Here is a 21,922-nt window from a genome sequence, read left to right on the forward strand (position 1 = left end):
CAAGGAAATGCAAGATTGGGTAGGAAAGGCAAGGCAATGTGGGGGAGGGATAGGCAACACAATGGGTATCTTAACAGGAAATGTCCATGCACAGCAAGGCCGAAAGAGAAGCGGTAGAGAGGTCAAGGTGGGAAATAGGTGAGTGTGTGCAGCTAAGAAAGAAAGAAAGAAAGAAAGAAAGAAAGTGCGTAGCTCTCTTGTGTGTGTGTGTGTGTGTGTGTGTGTGTGAGTGAAGTTTGCAGGATGTAAAGCAAAGAAAGGTGTCTCTTGATTGTGGAGTGAATGGATGTTTTCGAACGTAAGTGGCAAGGTCCAAGCAACCTTTTCATCCTGGTACATCTGTGTCTGTGAGACATAGTCAGAAACGTCTCCTTTTAGATTCAGTCTGCAAGCAGGACATAGAATGTGACTGTGTGAATAGCTGAGCAGGAAAGCACATCACATCAGCATGTTTCAACAGAAGCAGTTTGTGCGAGAAGGAGATGGACGTGTGGGACTCCAGCAATATGGCAATGCACTCAGCTGAGAAGCAAAGTGCAATGCCTCGGTGTGTGCTCTGAAAATAAAAGGCTGCAAGGAAAAAGCAAGGGGACAGGCCAGTGAAATCTTTCTGTCCTGGCACACTGAGCTGTTTGAAGGTGAACCGCTGTTTGGTTTCACTAAGGACTCGGAGACGTGGAGAGGATGTGCTTGTCCATGTAGCTGAGAAGGAAAGTGAGAATCACCGGTACGTTTGGCAGAGTTTGTAGGCTGCGAGGAGAAGGTGACGGCCAGGCCTGGCTTTTGGCTGTGGCACTTGTTGCAAGGAAGAAGCTGCTGGATGGTTAAGCTTTTGGGGATCTGCAAGAGTGAAAGACTACGCTGGTACCTCATCAAACTAATGCTTGTTGATCATCTGGCTGAATCTATGACATAAACCAGAAGTGAAATTTCCCCCCATTTCCCTCAGTTTTTTCACCTTTTCATCCAACAGCCTGGGCCTTTTTGAAGCTGCTGTCAAACGCCTTGCCTTGGAAGCTAGAAGTATCTCAGTTCACCTGCTAAGAAACAGGGAAAAGAGCTCAAGTCAATTTCAGAATTGCCCTGAGCAGAGCTGGTGTTTCGGTACCGTAAATTTCCATTGCGAATACGTGCAAAAATCACCATTTTATTAGGCAAACATTTGAAATACGCTAGCAGCTTCATCTTCTTGTCGCTGCAGTCCTTGGAAGTTTTGCTATTTACTGAAACAGGAAACAGATCAAACACGAGAAGCTTTAGAATCCACGCTCACTGCCATTGGACAAATAGCACAAACTTGATGAATTCAAGTTACCATTGTAACATACAGAATGGCTCTATTCAAGAAAATGGATGTGTCGTCCTTCACGGGGGCAGAAAACCTTTCTACCACGTGAACTCTGGGAGTAATCCATCATGCCTCAGTGTGCTGTGGCTGGTCAGAGAGCTACACGATGGGTCTCTTTGCCTATGGCACTCTCAGGGCTCAAAGCTGCACATAAAGTCCCCTCCTTACAGACACGCTAGTAAAGCCCACCGAAAATGCCGTTCTCCAGACAGCTTACTGAAACCAGCTAGGAGTTCCCAGCATCACGCTGGGCACTTCTGTCCACAGATGGCTTTGCTTTTAATGAATCCAGAACAGAGCTGCGTTTTTCTAGTCTTTAGCTCTACTAAGGTATTTGATGTAACATGGCGAGAAAAAATCTCTTTCGACAATGATAAATAACAGAGGGGATAATGTACCTTTTGCTGCTATCTTCTTTTGCTGCTCCATTTTGCTTGCTTTGTTGTTGCTTTCTGTCAAAGAAACGCCAGCAAAATCCCTCATCAAGTCCTGCTGTGAAGACAGACTGCCAGAAAGGTAGAGAAACTTTGAACCTTTCCAAGACCCTTGTAGCACGTGTCTTGGTCAATTGGTATGCAGATCCTTTCTTCCAGCAGGACTTTTTTGCACCGTTGGCGCACATTGAACTGAATCCAGTACAAAAGCAGTGAATAGAGGAACTTTTCTTTTCATTGGAATGGTGATAAAAATGCATATCAAATAAAAGCATTTTAGAGCAGCAGGAAGATTTTCTATGTAGCTAGCAAATCATAAAAAGATGCATATTTACCAGTTGGGTTCCTCTCGGAATTTCAAAGAATTCCAGACAGAAAGCACAGCTTAGTAAACTGCAAATCTAAATCACAGTATCTAGAAAGGTGACATGAAAAAGAGCAAGAGGAAGAAAACCAAAAAGAAAACCAAAGGAAGCCAGAATTAAGGCACAACCTCTCCTCCTTCTCCGCTTACTACAGTACCTTAGAAGTACCTGCGAGTGTCCTAACAGTCACATAAGTAGAAAACTGTGCCAACAACAATTGTGGAAACTGGAAAACCGTGCTATCCCAACAGAAACATAGGGTTTGCTTTCACGACGATTAAATCTGCATGCAATGCGTACGGTAAGGGTATGTTTTGTAGATTCAAAAACAATTCAAAAATATTTCCAAATTGAAGGGGCTGCTTTTTATTTCTTTTGAATTACTTGGCTAAATATGGTGCACGTTAAAATACTGCAGAGATGTGGTTCATTTTACAGATGCCAACTGCAAAGGAGAGAAGCATTTTGTGTGCTTAAGAAAGTCAAGTATCGGAGAGTGTTTTTGTTACTTCTTTAGAAGGTTAGAATATGCGTAAAAGATGCTAGCTGGGGACTTACAATTAATGAATTATTTACTGTCAGTAGGTCAAATGACATTAGCTTTCAAAAAGGAAAAGTAGTCTTATTCCACGGGCCAATTTTAAAGTAGATTACTAACCCTTCAGCAGAATATGGATATGAAGAGGGATATGACATGAAAGGTTAAGCAACACTGGTGACAGCAAAAGGCTTACCTGCTTCACACAAATACAGGAGATAAAATACTGTTTTTACACAAACATTGCTATCCAGAGCTTTCCTTGAAAAGTTTCAATGCCAATCATGACAGTAAAATTCTGAGTGACAGTAAAATTCACTCTATCATGAATAAAATTTACTCAATCATGACAGCAAAATTTGTTCAATGATGAGTAAAATTCTTCGTGTAAGCGAAGCACCTTAAGCAAAGGGTAGCTCAAGCATAACTGGCATTTGATGTCAACAAAGGCAACTTGGCCTGCACGTGTCACATCTACTGCATTAAAAAGCTTACTCTGTCTCAGATTCCTTTGGAGGGATACCAAGGCAAGCCGTTAAACTGCATGAAAATGATGACTTAAAGGAGGACATATTAGAAGCATGGAATAATGGTTAATGTTCTTTTCCTTCCAACTGCTTTGTTTGCCCGTTTAAATTTTTTAAGTCCTTCCTGGTATCACCGTGGTAGCAGTGCAGCAAGTGTTTGGTATTGCAACTGTCCATATTGCCAGCTTCTGGACTGCCTTCAGAAAACTTCCCACTGGTTTTGTATAGAAATCACAAGCAGTAGAGATGACAAAGACTGCAGAAACCTTCTCATCTCCTTCTAGAGCAGGAGCGTGTCTTTGACCCACTCTTAACTAGACAACTTTCATCAGTCATGAGAGAGTCTCATGTTCAAGAGCTAAGCAATGACAGCTGTAAATGACAAAAAGCACACTGATATTTTCTTGGGACTCCAGCACAGAGCAATGAAGGAGCTTGAATTCACCTTCTTGGAAAGTTTTAAAATGCACATGAAGTTGAGGAGAGGAGCTAAGCCGTGGTAACTTTTGTTGAGTATGTCTGCCTAGACAGAGTTTCCATCGCCGCAGAAGGAAGGAATGTCATTTAACCCACATAATCATCTCTAGCTGCTAAGCTGCGCTTACTGCAGATTATCCGCAGTAAGCAACATATTTTACAGGGTGGGCTTTAATGTGTAATCCCTGAGTAACATTCCAGAGAGAAGTATTTTGGAGGGGGGGAAAGCCCAACTCTTAACGTTTTCAAATAATGGTTACATTTGAAAGTCAAAAAAGATGTAAAACCTTTCTTTCCTAGACGTATTACCAGCACAAACTGTACCAGAATTTACGACGCTTTTATTATGGCAGCATAACTCTACCGTGGACGCTCTCGCTCTGGACTATTCCTTAAGAAACAAAGTCCCCGAGAGAAATAAAAAAAAATTAGCCAAAAATACTGGGCTGGATGATTTCAAAGGCTATGTACTAAAGGCCAAACACTTGTAATAATAGTAATGAGTGGACTAAAAGTTAAAGCATTACTCAGTTCAAAGATATCTTGTTCTCACAGAAGACTGTAAAAAAACCTCTATTTTTGTGGGTTTGTTTTGTACATTTAGATGTACCTTCTACTCCTTTCCACTGTCTGCGAATGTTTATGACAAGGTTGGAGGACCTCATGTAACCTTCTATAAGTAAAGAAAGAGAAGCCAGTCAAGAAAGGCAAAATTGTTAATGGCAGGTGGAAAGAGGGAGGCCAAGAAAAGAAAACAAAAGAACAATAATAATTAACCGCCCCCCTGTCTTCTGTGAAAAGTAAAGGCACAGACAAGAAAGAACAACTGCAGAATTCTCACGAGAAAAACACACTTTATCTGGCTCAAGTATTTTTTGCTACATTTCTTGCTGTTTTCTCATGCCAAACATCTTAACCATTGAAGGTGTCCCTTTCCTCTTTCTGGAATACAGCTAGGAAGATGGCTGTGTCATTGCTGTCAAGCTGTTATTCTCGGAGGTGTCCAGTTCAAAGTCCTAGATGAACTGATTTGCTCTGTCTCTTTAATATGGCATGACTTAACCACTTAGAGTTTCAGCACCTGAACTTGCCCAGCCCTACAATTCTTTAATCTTTGAATGGTTATATAAGCTCCTTGGCACCTAGCATTTGTAAGTCCATGAAACTGTGCAGAATTTGCACTATGAGATGATGCCAAATGAGTCACGCCGGTAGATTAACTGGGACATGCAAAGCAAAGAGGAGGGAATGAGAGCACAAGAAGAGGGTACAATCTCCTTTATTTCTGCAACAGGGCTAACACCGTAGAAATCAAAATGAACACAAATCCTCCTAGGGGTAGTTCTTGCAAAAAACAAAGACTTCTTTTTGCATTCACAGACCACAGCAAAATGTGGATGACAACACCAGGCCATTAAGTCACATACAGTAAGAAGCAGTATGAAAGAGGAAGGCAGCTGAGAGCGTCTACCCTGCTGAGTAGTCTCAGTATTCTTCTTGACATTAGCAGAAATTTGAAATGAGTCTCTGAAAATTACAAAGGAGGCAGAAGAAAAGGGGGGAGCAATGACTCCTCTGGCATAGTGTTTCCTAACAGGGATCTTCAAAATGTAAAGATTGTATCATCCTTTCAACTGAAGGAAGGTATTAAAACAACAGGAAGGAAATGGCATCACATGCTAGAAAGACTCTGGGCAGTGTACTTCTAGACAGAAAGGCCACTGATGGAAAACCGACTAAACTGGCACCAATGCAGCAGCATTGTATTAAAGCCCAAAACTACCCACCGCTTCACTCTTTGCCATTCCGTTCATAGGGACACAGCAGCTCCGCAACATTCCTACTGATCATCTCCTTGGCAAACTGGGAGTGAGGGTCCCTAGTGATGCAGAGTCCCCAGGCAGGTGCAGAGGAGAGCTGCTTTTTTGCAAAACCCAGGCTTTTGAAGCACTCAGGCCTTTATCGGTTCCATAGCTTTAAGCCATAACAAAATTCATTCAACCAACCATCATACACCACGCCGTGAACACGTGACCATTCTAGAACTTGTTGATCTACCTCTGATTCAGCAGCCTCACCTTCCCATAGTCCTTTTCTACTTAGCCAAAGTAACGGGCCTCAGCCCAAGGCCTTCCTTTTGTAAGCTTCTACCTATATGCAGCAGCAAACCACTACTTTCTTCCGTGCCAAGAGTTTAACTAGCTGATTTGCATCTGCCCTTCCGGTGAAACATAATGGGGAGAGAAAATTCTGTTGGAAATGTCCAGTCATTCAGTTTTCTAGACAGGCCAAATCAAAAGAAAAGCAAGCTATAGGATTGTGTACTTGCTCTTACAAAGCACCTGCTGCCCTCTGACAATGAACTAGCAGAAAACCAGCAAAAATAAGACTTGAGGCAAACAACCCTTTGAAGGGAATAAGGACATGATCAATAAAGACAACACATTTCCAGCTTGTCGAGATACTTGGAATGTCAGCAAAGGCTTGAGGGCAAAGGCTGAACGAATGGGGAAAGGTTACAAGAATCCCAAGAAAAACATGACCAAAGATTAAAAGAATCCCAACAGGTCAACTGACCTGTTGAAGTTTTCAGGAAATCAGTGGCTGCTGATTTAGATAGGCCATTCAAGTTAATTTACCCGTGCACCTTCCACTCCTTTTTCACCTGTCACCATCACAGGGTGAATTGTGACCATGGAATCACAATTCTTTGGATTCTGTTCTTAGCTTTAGGAGACAACTACAGCAGCTGAAGTAGCTGTTACTGATGTGATACCCAGGAACACAGAGTTGACACATTTCATTCATGTCCAATCCCAACTAGCAATACTAAGAGGATAGGATTGGCCTCTTTTCATGATGCTTTTCTTATTTTACAGCCTGCTATGATTCTGCTGAAACTTTTTCATTAGTTTCTCTCTAAAAAGGAGAAAGTCCAATGTCCCTCCCTACTGGTGCAGGTTTACCATTCGGTTTGTCGAGTCTAAAAATGGAATTGGAACTAGCAGGAATTACTGTGTTTAAAGCGTCCCGTCCGTTCAGACAGTCTCAGGTCGATAAAAGCCTAGATGTTATTGGCTAAATACTCTGTTTCCCCCAAGAGCGGACGCACGCAATTTAATCCAACTTTTTATAACAAACTCCAATAATACAGAATCCAGTCATACAAAAGAGTCACAAAGAAGCAGGAAGAATTATCGGACCATTTACGGTAGCAAACTTCTCACCTTCTTTTGGAGTGAGCATAATCTGCTAGCTGAAGTAACAAACTTGAGGACAGAAATCGCCCTACTACTGAGAAGTTGTTGACAAGGGAACCACCTAAGCTGTGTGACTTTCCCTTTTCTATTCATTGGTCAAGCCTAGTAGCCTAAAATTTACGGGCTCAATCAAAGACAAATGCTAATCTAGTCAGAGGTCTATGAAAAGTCCAAAACAAATCAGAGTTCTTCTTAGACAATGGAAATGGAAGCAGAGCTACCAATTTCCTTGCCACATATCCCTAAAAACTCATTCCTTTCTAGTCATAACTAATGTATAGCCACCAGTACAATCAGGAAAAGATGAAACTTACAGATGTCAGCAAGGGAAGGATTTGAAAGAACTCTTCCCATTATTCATCGTCTAGACAGCAACTCTCATTAAAATCAGAGCCCTTTTAGTAGGGCTTTCCTTGTAGGAAATTCAGGACTCCAGGACAACGGAGCAAGAGGATTAAGCAGAAGCCGTTGATTGTTGACACGATGCACTTACACATTCTAAATCTCTGCACACGCTAGGCCCGCATTTTTATCTTGGTGCCTTTGTTATGTCCACACATTCTGTGTGTACCTCTCAGAAGATACCTTTGGTTACAGTCCAGGCGCTTTGCTGCCCCCCGTTATCGAGTTCTTGTAGTCTTGGAATTTAGTTTCTCAGCTTCTCTTTCTTATTTTAGCACGGCTTATGTCTTAGTAACCTTGATGAATTCCAGAGGGCTCTGAGAAAATTCTGAGAAGAACATATTCCAGCTGGATGGCTGGTGCACCCTTTAGTCTAAGAGGTTTAGATACATTGCTACAATTTCCCCCTTCTTCGTCTTGCACCAGCTAAACCCTTTCCACCGTATTTTCTTCCAAGACGCTCACCAGTTTCATGATGCATGGAATAACAAGAAGCAATATAATAATGACTACTAGTAACAACAAAGTTCCCTTGACAAGATCTTCCAACCATCGAGTTGTTTCCCATCTCTCAAACCATTCATGCGTAACCCTCTCATTCCCAATCAATTTCTTCATGTTATCTTGTCCTTGTTTGAATTTCCAGCGAATGACTGCAGAAGGGTTAGAGAGGTTCAAAACACACATTCCTTCAAAATCCTCACACTCTTGCCCATGTGCTAACAAGAAAACTAGAGCAGCTTTATTTTGCAGTGTGCAATGACTAATGGTATCTACACCAGTGAGAAGCTGATTTAAAATCGCTTATCTTACCTTGAGTTGTTTGACCACCCAGCATCCCAACTTCTTAAGCATACTCAAAGCTTGACCAACAGCGACGCCTGCTGTCAGGAATGGCACAATTAATCGAGAGGAGCGCCCAAACCTGTACACAGTTGAGGCAATCGCGTCTTAAGCATATGTTTCTTCGTTCAGTACCCGGGAGGCGAAGAAGCGAGTTCATCGCGCACAGAGCATTGTGCCGGTGGCGGTACGCTCCGGTGCGGAGCTTGTGCCGAAAGACGCCCGGGACACAATGCTGGTGTTGTTAATGTTTATTTTTCGCGTTTCGAAGCTGCTGCTCGCCGAGTCTCCCGGAGGCGAAGAAGCGGCTTCTTCGCACAAAGAGCATTCTGCCGGGCGCAGTGAGCACTGGAGAGCGGCTTCTGCCAAAAGACGCCAGGGACGGGCACTTAGCTTCGGAGAGCTGCGTATCTGCGTCTTCTGCGTGTCTTGCCGCTCAACACTCAGCAAAAAGCATTTCCACCATATCTTGCAAAGACAAACTCTGCCAGAAAATAAGACATTCAAAATCTTGTTCTAAAAGATACACATAGGTATTCGAATTGTTGAACAAGAAGAAAAAGAAAGTTGTTGAAAACTCCTTTTATTCGAATATATTGTGAATGGAAAAGGTAGGAGTGTGGTAAAGTACTCTTTCCTATTTGTTTGAAAGCTGCTCAGATTATGCGGGTATTGGGCGGCTTGCATCTTCGCCTTTGAGAAGCTGCCTCTCTCTCCGTCTCCCGGAGGCGAAGAAGCGGCTTCTTTGCGCACAGAGCTCTGTGAGCTCTGGAGAGCGGTTCTTGCCGAAAGACGCCCGGGACCGGCACTTAGCTTCGGAGAGCTGCGTATCTGCGACTTCTTCGGCTCTTGTCTTTCAACACTCAGCAAAAAGCTTTTCCACGATATCTTGCAAAGACAAGCTGTGCCAGTAAATAATTATCACTGATCATGTTCTAGAACTTGCACGGAGGTCAGCAAAGAGTTTTGCAAGAAGGAAAAATTGTTGTCCAAAATTCGTTTTTTCGAATATAATAAGAGTGGAAAAGGCAGGAGCGTCGTATAGTACTGTTTTCACCTAGTCTGAATGCAGCCCAGACTTTGCCTGTGTGGTGCGGCTTGCATAATCGCCTTTCGAAAGGTGCCGCTCTCTCCGTCTCCCGGAGGCGAAGAAGCGGCTTCTTTGCGCACAACATTGTGCCGAGCGCAGGGAGCTCCTGAGAGCGGTTCTTGCCGAAAGACGCCCGGGACCGGCACTTAGCTTCGGAGAGCTGCGTATCTGCGTCTTCTTCGGCTCTTGTCGTTCAAAACTCAGCAAAAAGCTTTTCCACCGTATCTTGCAAGGGGAAACTGTACCAGTAAAGAAAACATCCAAAATCATTTTCTAAACTTGCACGGAGGTCTGTAAAGAGTTTTGCAGGAAGGAAAAGATTGTTGTCCAAAATTCGTTCTTTTCGAATATAATAACAATGGAAAAGGCAGGAGAGTCGTATAGTACTGTTTTCACCTAGTCTGAATGCAGCCCAGACTTTGCCTATGTGGTGCAGCTTGCATAATCGCCTTTGGGAAGGTGCCGCTCCTTTCGTCTCCCGGAGGCGAAGAAGCGGCTTCTTTGCACACAGAGCATTGTGCTGGCGCGGTGAGCTCTGGAGAGCGGTTCTTGCCGAAAGACGCCCGGGACCGGCACTTAGCTTCGGAGAGCTCCGTATCTGCGTCTTTTTCGGCTCTTGTCGTTTAACACGCAGCAAAAAGCTTTTCCACCATATCTTGCAAAGAGAAATGTGCTAGTACAGACAAACATCAGCGGTCTTATTCTAAAGCTTGCAGAGAGGTCTGTAGAAAGTTTAGCAAGAACGAAAAGTAGTTGTTTCGTACTCCTTCTATTCGAATTTAATGAGAAAGGAAAAGGTACGAGGTAGTAAAGTATTCTTTTCTATTTGTTTGAAAGCTGCTCAGACTATGCTGGTGTTGGGCGGCTTGGTTCTTCGCCTTTCGGAAGCTGCCGCTCTCTCCGTCTCCCGGAGGCGAAGAAGGGGCTTCTTTGCGAGCAGAGCATTGTGCCGGTCGCGGTGAGCTCCTGAGAGTGGCTTCTGCCGAAAGACGCCCGGGACCTGCACTTAGCTTCGGAGAGCTCCGTATCTGCGTCTTCTGCGTGTCTTGTCGCTCCACAATTAGCAAAAAGCTTTTCCACTATATCTTGCAAGTAGAAACTCTGCCAGTACACAAAACATCCCCGATCTTGTTCTAAAAGTTGCACAGAGGACTGCAGAGTGTTTAACAGGAAAAAAAGTAGTGTCCCAAAACTCCTTTCATTCGAATATAATGTGAATGAAACGGCAGGAGAGTGGTAAAGTACTGGTTTCTATCAATTTGAAAACTGCACACACTATTTCTGTGTGGTGCGGCTTGTATCTTCGCTTTTGGGAAGCTGCCGTTCTCTCCGTCTCCCGGAGGCGAAGAAGCGGATTCTTCGCGCACAGAGCATTGTGCCGGTGGCGGTGTTCTCCGGAGAGCGGCTTCTGACGAAAGACGCCCTTGCCGGGGGCCTAGTTTCGGAGAGCTCCGTATCTCTGCCTTCTGCCTCTCTCGTCGCATAAAACTTAGCAAAAAGCTTTTTTACTATGTCTTGCCAGGACAAACTGTGCCAGTACGGAAAGCATCTCCGCTCTTGTTCTAGAAGTTGCACGGAGGTCTGCAGAATGTTTAGCAAGAAGCAAAAGAAAGTTGTCCAAAACTCCTTCTTTTTGAATGGTAATGTGAATGGAAAAGGCAGGAGAGTGGTAAGGTACCGTTTTATTTAGGTTTGAGAGCTGCACACACAATCCCCATGTTGTGCTACTTTTTTCTTCGCTTTTAAAGACGCCGCCGCAGTCTCCGTCTCCCGGAGGCGAAGAAGCCGCTTCTTTGTACACAGAGCATTGTGCCGGTCCCGGTGCGCTCGGGAGCACGGCTTCTGCGGAAAGACGCCCGGGAGAGGCCCTTACCTTCGGAGAGCTCCGTACCTCCGAATCTGCGTCTCTTGTCGCCTACATCTTAGCAAAAACCTTTTCTACTATGTCTCGCAAGGAGAAAGTGTCCCAGTACCAAAAGCATCCCCGATCTTTTTCTGGAAGTTGCCGGGAGTGTCAGCAGTGTGTTTAGCAAGAAGCAAAAGAAAGTTGTCCAAAACCCCTTTTCTTCGAATGTTCATGTGAATTGAAAAGGCAGGAGAAAGGGGAAGTGTTGTTTTCTGTCCGTTTCAAAGCTGTCACAAGGAGAAACTCTATCAGCACCTCAAGTTTTCCCGGGTTTTACTCCCGATATTTCTTTTGCTGTGCAATCAAAAAGCACCCCTCTTTCTTAGTTCTGCTGCAGGTTGTCTTCAAATAGCTTTGCTTTCTGTCCCCTCCTCCCCATTTCTAACAGGCACAAGCACATTCCCTTCGCGGAACAAAATCCTGGTAATAGAGCCAGGAAGACTACGCTTTGACTTTGAGAACCAAAACCTATCTAAGAGCAAATAGTCCATTCCTTGAGACCCAATATCACACATCTGTGTGCAGGAGGAAGAGGGCTATCTGCGTGCGTGAATAGGAAGTGTACTAGCCAACAAACTAGAGCCAATATTAGTAACCAAGATGTAACAAGTGTGGACGTATATAATTCCCTGCTCTTTTTTGGATCTTTTTTCTTCAAGGTTATTTTGCTTTTAAAGATTTTCTAGTCATTTGAAAGATTCTTCTTTGTTTGGGTGAGAATAGAAATCTCCATAAAGCTTACTACGTAAAAGCAGGGTAATCTTTTGGACTTGATGAAGACTATTTGGAAGAGGATATTTTCATCTGCATAAATCAATTTCCTTGTTTTGGAAATATTTTTGTCATGGAAAGTAGTAAGTTTGAAGATGTGTTTTTAGAAGGTGTAAAAATTGAGATCCTCCTTTGTATCAAAGCCATACAAAGAATATCCCTTAAAACCATCCACTCCATCATTTCATTTTTGTATTTTTGACTTTTCAATAGCTACTTCTCACTTTCAAATGGCTTTTAAATGCACTCTTTTGACACAATTTTGTTATTTCTTCATTTCTAAGCTTCAAAATGATATTTAAAGAAGAGTAATTTCCTGTAACTACTTGACAGTTTGCAAATTAACATCAAAGTGGAGGGAGGGAGGGAAGGAAGTGGCAGAAGGACGTGGTGGAAAGAAAGGACATAGTGGAAGGAAGGCAGTGAAGGAAGGAAGTGGGGGAAGGAAAGAAAAGAAAGAAGGAAAGAGCGAAAGAGAAAAAGAAAGAAAGAAAGACAGAAAGGAAAAGAAAGAAAGAAAAGGAAGGGAAAAAGAGGGAAAGAGGGAAAGGAAGAAAGAAAGAAAGAAAGAAAGAAAGAAAGAAAGAGAAGGAAAGAAATCTCCCAAATGTCAGAAACGTTAAAGATGATAAAATACTTGCGTGTATGATAAAGAGCGAGGACTAGATATTAGATATAGTATTGCTAAATGGCCCATAAATGTGAGACCCAAACAGTTCAACTCCTTGGATAGCAGTTTCTCAGCATGAATATGTTATTTCTAGCTTCAACTTCTTACTGCTACTGTACAGAATGATTGCCATAGAATAATGGAATGGTTGGCTTTGGAAGGGACCTTAAATTCACCTACGTCCCCCCCACCATGTCATTGTCAGGGACACCTTCCACTAGACCGCCTTAAGCTCAAAGACCCATTCAAGCTGGCCTTGATCACTTCCAGGAATTGGTCACCCACAAGATGTTCCAGTGTCTCACAACCTTCTTGGCAAGGAATTTCTTCCCAATAGCCAAAGGAATCCTATACTCTTCAGGTGTTAAAGCCATCCACACTTTTCCTATCGCTCCGTGCCCTTGTGTAGCTCACCTGCCTCCTTCTGGTAGGCTGTCTTCAGCTACTGGAGAACTGCTCTAACAATGTGCCCGGAGTCTGCTCTTCTCCAGGCTGAGAAAACGCCTGCGGGACTCTGGCTTGATGACAGACTTCATGTGCTGCACTGGGGGCTCAGACCATTCTTCTTCTTGGAATTGTTGTAGGATGCTCAGCCACTGTTGACTGTGGTACAGGTACACTGGTCATTGTGGTACAGGTAATAAATAGATGATTGTTTTAATAAAGACCCAATTGAAATGATAAGAGCTAAATTTTAACGCAAAATTAATTGGAGAAAGATTCCTAAACCTGTGGCCCGTTACCCCAGCCCATCCATTGATTGTAAATGACATGCCTTGCAGATGTTATGATACATGAACCAAAGCCAAGTGATGGATACTGCTTAAGATAGATGTTCTACCTGCTTACTGCAATATGTTCTTATCAGTCTAAAACAATCCCCCGAACATTAAGAACAAGAGATTACATCATGAAGTAATGAAGTGCTTGGGTTGAAAGTAAAAGGCATTTGAAAGTAATGGGTTTGGGGGCTAACACAGCAAGATCTCAGAAATGGAGTGCCAGTTCTCTGCTTCAGAGACAAGTGAAGCAATTCAGAAGTGTCCTCCTGGGAAAAAGGTTGACAGATCTTTCTGCACAACAGTTAACAGCCAGCATCAGAAATGTGTGCAAATAACATACTAGCCACTACAAGTTTGTCATCCTGGAGTGGAAGGGCCACTCTGACTCATAGCAGTGGTCTTGCTGCTGTGCCTGTTCAAATAGACAGAAAAGAATGAGGAAAACAAATTTTTCCATCTAGTTTGTTTCAGTATTGGTACAAAGACTATTTTCCCGCCCTCAGGAGACAGCAAAAACAGTCAACAACTGAAATGCTTCAGAAATGGAAATGATCTGAATCACAAATATTTCTTTTCACATCAAATTTAAAGCCTAAGTCATAACTGTCAAACAGATAGAACTATTTAAAGATGAATGTACTATACATACTAAAATATTCCCAGAGATAACTATTGTGTCCTTAGTCTGTTTAGAAGTCGAGAGTTCCTGGTAAAAAAACTTGTACAGAGCTGAGGTAGCTCCACGACATTCTCTTTTCAGATTAATTAAACTCTTCAGTCTCACCACCGTTTCCAATGGATTTCCATAAGTCCTTGAAAACCAGTAATTTCCCTTTTTTCGTTCTATGAAAAAAATGACAGTGACAAGAGTTATTTGCACTCCCTATTTTCTGAAAAGCCTGAACATCAAGCCTTAAGAACTTTATCATGAGTTTTACTTCAAACTAAATTTTAAGAGAATGGCAGAAAGAATGGGAGCTTCAAGCAAAAGAATTTAGGCTTCTAATTCTTGGGTTGTCTGCTTACTTACCTAAGACAAGAAGCGGAAAGAGACTAGATTAGAGTTAGCAGCTGTTGAAGATTTGCCCGTACTCTTCCACTCTTCCAAGAGGTCAAGGATGCTTTTCTGGCCCTCCCTCCCTCCACAAGCTGCAGCTTCCTTCAAGGCACATTCACCTGCTGTGGCATGGAGCTCCCCACGAGCTGCAGTGTAGGTATGTGTTCCACCACGGTTCTCCAGGGACTGCTGGGAGACAACCTGCTTCATGATGATGTCCTCCAGGGACTGTGGGGGATTCTTTGCTCTGTCAACTGGAGCACCTTCTCCTCCTTCTTGTCTCACTTTAGTATCATGCAGCTGCTTCTCATACTCCTTTTTTCCCTCACTTGTCACTGCCTATTCATATGTTTTGTACTTTTGACAATATCTTTTCACAAAGACTGATTGGGCTCAGTTGCAGAAATGTGTCTTGCTAGAAAATTGGATACTATAGAAAACCATGATTTTACAGAAAAGAATAGTGGAAGTACAAATATACTGCTAAAGAACCTGAAAATTGACAATCATTCATTGTAATACGTCCCCTCATTTTGCCTTCTTTCTCCTTAAGATCTGGAAAGACTACTGGGCAGTGAAAAACACTACAGTGCTGTTTCAAAGAAAAGACTTTTTTTAGGATTCTAAGGCGCATGTTCCAATTGCTTGAGAAAATTGAGGAAAGGCACTTTGTCTTTTGTGATAAATATCATTAGCCACTAGGGACAAAGTCTGACCAACAAGAGCAGATCAAAATCTGATGAGACCAAGCAATATACCTTGAGCGGCCAGGACAGAGCCATCGAGTCATCGAATCTGTTGAATTGGAAGGACCCCATGCGGATCATCATCAGTCCAACTCCTGGCCCTGCCTGGGGCCATCCTTGAGAATCACACCACATGCCTGAGAGCAATGTCCCAAACTCAGACAGGTGTGATGGTGTGACCACTCCCTGGAGAGACTCTTCCAGTGCCCAGCCATCCTCTGGTTAAAAACTTTTTCCTGATACCCGACCTAAACCTCCCCTGACTCAGCTGCATGCCATTTCTTTGAGTCCTGTCTTTGTAGACCTCATTTGAGGACTTTCTAATACCAAGGTGATTCCGCCCCAGAGCAGTGCAGAGCAGAGCAGAGCAGAGCAGAGCAGAGCAAGACAATCCCTTCCCTTGCCCAGCTGGTGATGCTGTGCCTGATGCACCCCAGGACAGGCTTGGCCCTCCTGGCTGCCAGGGCACTGCTGATGCACATTCAGCTTGCCATTGGCCAGGAGCCTGGGTCCCTTTCTGCAATGCTTCTCCCAGCCTCTTTTATTCGAAAGAAGCGAGCATTGTTCTAAGCCCAGGTACATGTCTTTATAGTGATTGGATAGAAGTAGTACTGTCAATATGCTTTTGCTTTGTGTGATTGGTCAAAAAACTTTTCAAGTCAGTTGTAACATTAAGTTCTTTGTCTGCTGCTGGGGACGTGAGCTGCTGGCAGCTTCCCATTGTCATCACCATGTAATGAGACTGATGCTGGAAAAAAAACCAGCTTGAGACGCCATCCTCAGCAGTCCCGCCCCTTTTGTGATTTGTGCATAGACTCCCGGCCAGCAAGAATTGCCCATCTCTCCTATTTGGCAAGATGTCTCGGCAAGGTCTCTGTGCCCTCAAGGGAGTTAGTTCACAGCTCCTCCCAGTTTAGTGTCTTTGGCAAACTTTCTTAATATTCCTTCAAGTGCTGTGTCCAGGTTGTTCAAAAGATGTTGAAGAGAACTGGCCCAATGATGATACTGTCTTAGCCACTGAAATAAGTGCTTCATACTTCCTCTTGTTCCTTAGTGCAGAAATCACAACAAATTTCTTTTCTATCCATGCAGATATCTTCTCTTAGGCTCGTGCTTTTTATCCCAACAGCAGCTGACACGACATTTACAGGCACAGCAACAGCACACTTTTCCTGCTCTTACTAGACTTAACAATTTTGCAACCTGTCAATCAGTGACCTTTGCAACTAAAGTCAGACCTTCAGCATTTCTCATTAAATGAATGTCTTCAGAAGAAAACTTTGCTGCCTACTCTGTACGACTGAAGAATAGATGATAATGAGTTAGCATCACAATCAGTTAAGTACAGAGCCTATACTTTAGTAGGGAGAAAATTAAAAGAAGAGCTCTTTTATGCAACAACATAGCTGAGAAACAAAACAACTAGGATCTTCCACAGGGTTCCCTGCAGTAGAAATGTACTTGGATGAATGCAGAAGATAAAAGATGTGGTTTTGAAAGGCTATATCCTTGCTAAGCTAAATTGGATCTCATCCTGTAGATGAAAGATCAAGGAGCTCAAAGCGGAGCTAGAGAGACATGTCCAGACAATGAGATAGAGCAAAGCATTTTTCAAGATGATTAAGCATTCTGGTGGACTGGGCAGTTAGGCTAAATCTGCCACACCCATTCACTTTTGGGGACTGAACTGTGGAGTGCTAAACCGTATCTGCTGCTCTGCAAAGTAAAAGAGATCCATCCAAATTGTATGGTTAGTGTGAACACTCTCACTCTCAATTGTAAAACACTTCATAAGCTATAAATCAGTCTTAGGAACAAAATGAAATAAAGCTGTTATGCCATCTGGGAATGGGAAAACATCTTCAAAATATTTTTTTCTCTATTTTTTCTTCTTTTTTTTTTTTTTTTTTTTTTTTTTTTTTTTTTTTTATTCCCACATTATGTGATTGATAATTTCAACCATTCTGGAATGCTTTTAACAGATGAACCCAGCATATTAGTTTTATTACAGGCTCTTGTCCCTTACATGCTTCAGTACAAGTTTGGAATATACTCCACAGTCAATTAGTGGCTTTTTATCTCTTTTCCCAGAGACAACTTTTAAAGGACTTCTTAACCCCTAAAAATCATAATTTCTCTGGTTTCTCCAAGCTTTTTGAGAAAGCTGTTTTGGTTTTGTTTTGGTTTGTTGTTTGTTTTGTTTTATTGCATCATTCCTAATGTCTTCAGACCTACTACAAGAAGAAGTTAAAAATAGATCTTATTTGAAGAGACTGTTAAAGCTAATGAACTGCCAGTCTTGGGTATTTGTATGTTTCTAAATCCTTTAAAGTCCAAGGTTGCCTTCCTGAATCCTCAGTTACTTAGAAAACATTGTGTTTATAAAACAGACCCAGTTCAATTGCTTCTGCAAACTCACCTTCATTTTATAGGATTGTACTTCAAGAAATCTTGCTTCATTCAAACATTGGAAGTATAGATTTGACATCATCTGTGACCCTTCCATCTGTCTGAACTGTATTTCATTGTGTGAGTTCCTCAGTTGCTTCAAATAAGGACAGAATCTTTTCAATTTGCATAGCATGTTATCTGAAGATCTCCTGTCTGCTTTCTTCACTTGCTTTAATGGGAAGACAAGGGAAATACGTTTTGAATGTTATCTTTTAGAGTCTACTTTTACCTACCAGTGTGCTTCTATGGACTAGAACCAATGTCAGCTTGAAAGAAGGTATTGTCACGATCGGCTCATACCAACGGGTTGGTTGACTGGTTGGTTGGTTAACTGATCTGGGAGTGCAACAGACAACCTGGAAAGGGGATTGCAGTATCAATCCAAACAAATGCACCTTTATAGAATGACCACAGCAAATGCCTGAAAGGAATCAGGGAGAGGAAAAGAATAAAAAAGAGGGGGAGAAAGAGAGAGGGAGTATAGCTACCAAACATGGAGAGACTAAGTCCTCATAGTCCAGCCGACAGAGTTTGCCTAGTCACGTTGGGAAGATCTCAAAGTCCTGGTGAACTCAAGGTTCTATTATAGTCCATTGCTGAGGGGGGAAACAGAATCTTGAAATGGCTGAGGGGGAACAGATCCAATCAAGAAGAAGAAGGCTATTGAAATTGCTGAGGGGGAAAAAGGTATTGAAGACGGGTACAGACAGTCCATGTTCTCAGCAGGATAAGTCAGTATCAGCAGTGAGTGGGACCCACTGTCTCAGGACTGCTTTCTGGGGGAAACCAGTCTAGGTCCTGTAGGCACATCTGTAGGCAACACTCAGCAGGCATCCTGCTTCAGTCAGGCCAGCACCCCTGCATCAGAATTATGGGTGCCTCAGTCTCAGTCCTTGGTAGGGGGGCTTCATCTCCGTGCCTCACGGCGGTAGTGGAGCAGATGAAGGATTTTCCATGGGGGGGTTACCAAGTTGCTCCAGCAAGTTCGTCTGGCCAAGAGGTGGGAAAATTCCTGGTCTATTGTCGTGAAGCAGGTGCAAGCATATAGGCCGGGTCGCCCCTTGGCAGGCCCTGCTAGAAGCAGTCACTGAAGACACAGCTGTGAACAATCACTTGGCAGGCCAGAATTCTGCTCAGGGGCCACAGGATTTTTGGTGTTCATCCATTACTGGCCGGCCAGAGGTCCCATCGGGGTCCTCAGGCTCCTGATATTGGTCCTGTGGACGGTCGTGAGGCAAATGAGGGGAACCTCAGACCGTCTTTCACAGCACCTGGTGACTCACGACAGGCTTCAAAGGGTGTTCTGTAGTATTGTGGTGTACTTGTCGTACATTGGTAGCATATCCCGGAAAGCAGAGACAATACGTCAGACAGAGAGAGAGAAGGGAAGGAAAAGAAAAGATAGAAAAAGGCGGGGGTAAGGAAACAAGAAACAAATATAATAACAGTAATTTAGACCATATTATTTTAAAACATTTTTTTCAAATATCTGAAACTAATCACAAATAATCAAAGGCAATAAAGCAATAAACAAATCAACAACAGTTCATTTAAAATATTTTTTTTCAAAACAATTCACCAAAAATCAAAAGTAATTTTCTTATAATCATCAAAGAAAATTGAAGATTATTTCAAAACACATCCTCTCATTTATAGTCGCCTTGTGTCATTAGTCTTGGAGATGTCCACAGTGAAAAGGACATCAGCCAAGTTGTGTGCATTAATTACAGACATCAATTTTGTTAACTCTTTCATCATTCTCCAATTCATAATGAGTAAGATTGCTGATTAAAAAACCCCAATCAAAACGAAACGCAAAAGGGCAATGATGGGATGACACATACTGTTCAGGACTCTTGTGGCAGTAGGTGACCACCCAAAAAGAGTATCCTACCAGCTGTGTTCAGCATCTTTTCTTACTCTCTCTATGACATGGTGTATTTCTTTCACATTGTGATGAACAGTTACCAGTGCTTTCTGTCTATTCTGCTTGATCTTCTCCAATATTTCAATGAAGTCCTGATGAAGCAAAGATTGCTTTACCAAAGTAATGTTCATCCCAATGGGAGTAGGTAAATGTCCTGGTTTAGGGCAAATTTGGGAGAAAACCTCCAAAAGGTGGACCCTCCAGAAAACAAACCCACACGGCCCCTCCCCACAACCGGGTCGGGAAGGATTCCTTGGAAACAAGTGGAAAGAACCTGTTTCTGTAACAGGCAAAGCACCCCCAGCACACAAAAGGAACAATACCAGATGGCACCACTCTTTCACCGCTCTGAAAAAGTAGACAACTTCAGAAAGTCTCTCTGGGGAGTGCTCGCTCTGTTATCAGTCTGTCCTGTGCTGGGGTAGCTGCTGCACCTTGGCCGCAAGGTGCAAACTCTCGGTGTTTCCCAGGTCCCAGTCCGGAGCAGGTCCGAGTAGGTCCAAAAAAGGGAAAGGAGAAACAGTCCAGGGAAAATTTGGACTGCTTAGCTAAACTAACTAATGAGCAGGAGCAAAAAAGCAAGAGCAAAGCAGGAGCAAAGCCGAAGCAAGAGCAAAGCGAAAAGCAAAGCAAAAAGCAAAAGCAGCACCCAGGTACTGCCCTGTCTCTGTGTCACGCCAGCTGTGGGGGAGTGGCTGATAGCAAAACCAAAACAAAACATTCGCTCTTCACAGCCAGTCTTGAAGGCACAGAACATGATGGCCAGCATCAACAGAACACACGGATGGGGATACAAGCATCATAACGTCACCCTAGGACAGTGATAGTTTGTGAATCAGTCTTTAATTGGATTGAAAAAGGTAATGGGAGGTAACTGGAGCTTCTGAAGAAAAATCACATCCCTCAATTTTGTAAAGTTACAAGCGCAACAATTTGAATGATTTTTACTATCCACTACTGCATTTTCTACAAATACCGTATCACAAGCAGTTCTAAAGCACCCACACCCACTGCCTATATATTTAAGGACTGTTTCGAAAGTCTCGTTAGGATGAATTTCAAAATGACAGATATTTTGTTCTGTGTCCAAACAAACATCTTGAGCTAGAATTGCATTACTTTCACAGATGAAGCCTTGTTCTCGGACAATAGAAGATTCCAAATTAACATGTTGCCATTTTTTGCCAGTTTGATGGGCCCATTGTCTATGTTCAGAAAGATTGGGAATAGCTCCATCATGATTTAGCCCTAATGCAATAATAGGAAATCTCAAATGCACTGAGGCATTGCGTACGGTTAACACAAGAGCTGTGGCTGTGTTTGTAATGGGGTGATAAGTAAAATTCACCAAGTTCCACCAGGATTGGAATTCTCTTTCAAAATCAGTGGCACTGTCCCAAATTCTTTTCTGAATTGCAGTAGGAAAATTGCCTTCACCTTCTCTTATCATTGAGGCAGCAACTGACTGCATCGACAATTGTGCCTGGATACAGCTAAGAGCCAAAGAAAGGTTGTTTTGTGTAGCACCGAGTGCATCAGTTACCAATTTGTGATCACTTCCATTTACCTTTTCCCAAGCTGGTAATATGTTTGACAGCAAGCCCTGCTGTGTTCCCAAAGCCAATAAGGATGATTGCAGTAGTTGTTTTAATTTGGTCAAATCTCTAACCATTTTGTGGCAGCCAATTTATCCATTAGTACTTCAGAATCAATACTATTTAGTATTCCAAAACCTGTTCCCAAAACACCGGTTATGTCTCTTAGTGTCCGTTTTTAAAGAAAAAACGGACTTTCTGTTTTTGCAGCCAGGTGGTCCAACCCTCAAAAGGAAGTCCACAAAAAAGGCAAACAGGCCGACTGAATTTCTGAGACATTGTTTTGCATCATCAGCAAAATTTGACTTGTTTAAGAGACCGTGCCAGATTGAACAATATGTGTTGTTGATCAGTTTTCCTGATTATATATGGTCCAATTTCAAAACTTCTCAGGCTAAGCATAAGCGGTGGTTGGGCTGGAGTGGTGGTAGTAGAAGGTTGGTTCATACCATTTATTATCAACTTAAAAGAAAAGCCTTCAGTAGTTTTGGACCAAAGACAAAGTACTTCTGCAGTTTGTGTTAATGTAAAATTGTGCCAACAGTCTTGTACGCTTGGGGGCGTACAAACCTGTTCATGCTTATTTGTCTGATCTGTCAAAACACTGATTGAGATTGCTTTGCTATAAGCAGTTCCACAAATCCTTCGGCTAATTTCTTCTCCCACTACCCCTTGAAGCTGCCAGGCTTTTTGTTTTTCCCATTCCTGCCAAGTGAACAAAAGCTTGGGACCA

This window comes from Agelaius tricolor, unplaced genomic scaffold, assembly GCF_023055355.1.
Source record: "Agelaius tricolor isolate 1412-34295 unplaced genomic scaffold, bAgeTri1.0.p SCAF_16, whole genome shotgun sequence".
Classification (NCBI taxonomy): domain Eukaryota; kingdom Metazoa; phylum Chordata; class Aves; order Passeriformes; family Icteridae; genus Agelaius; species Agelaius tricolor.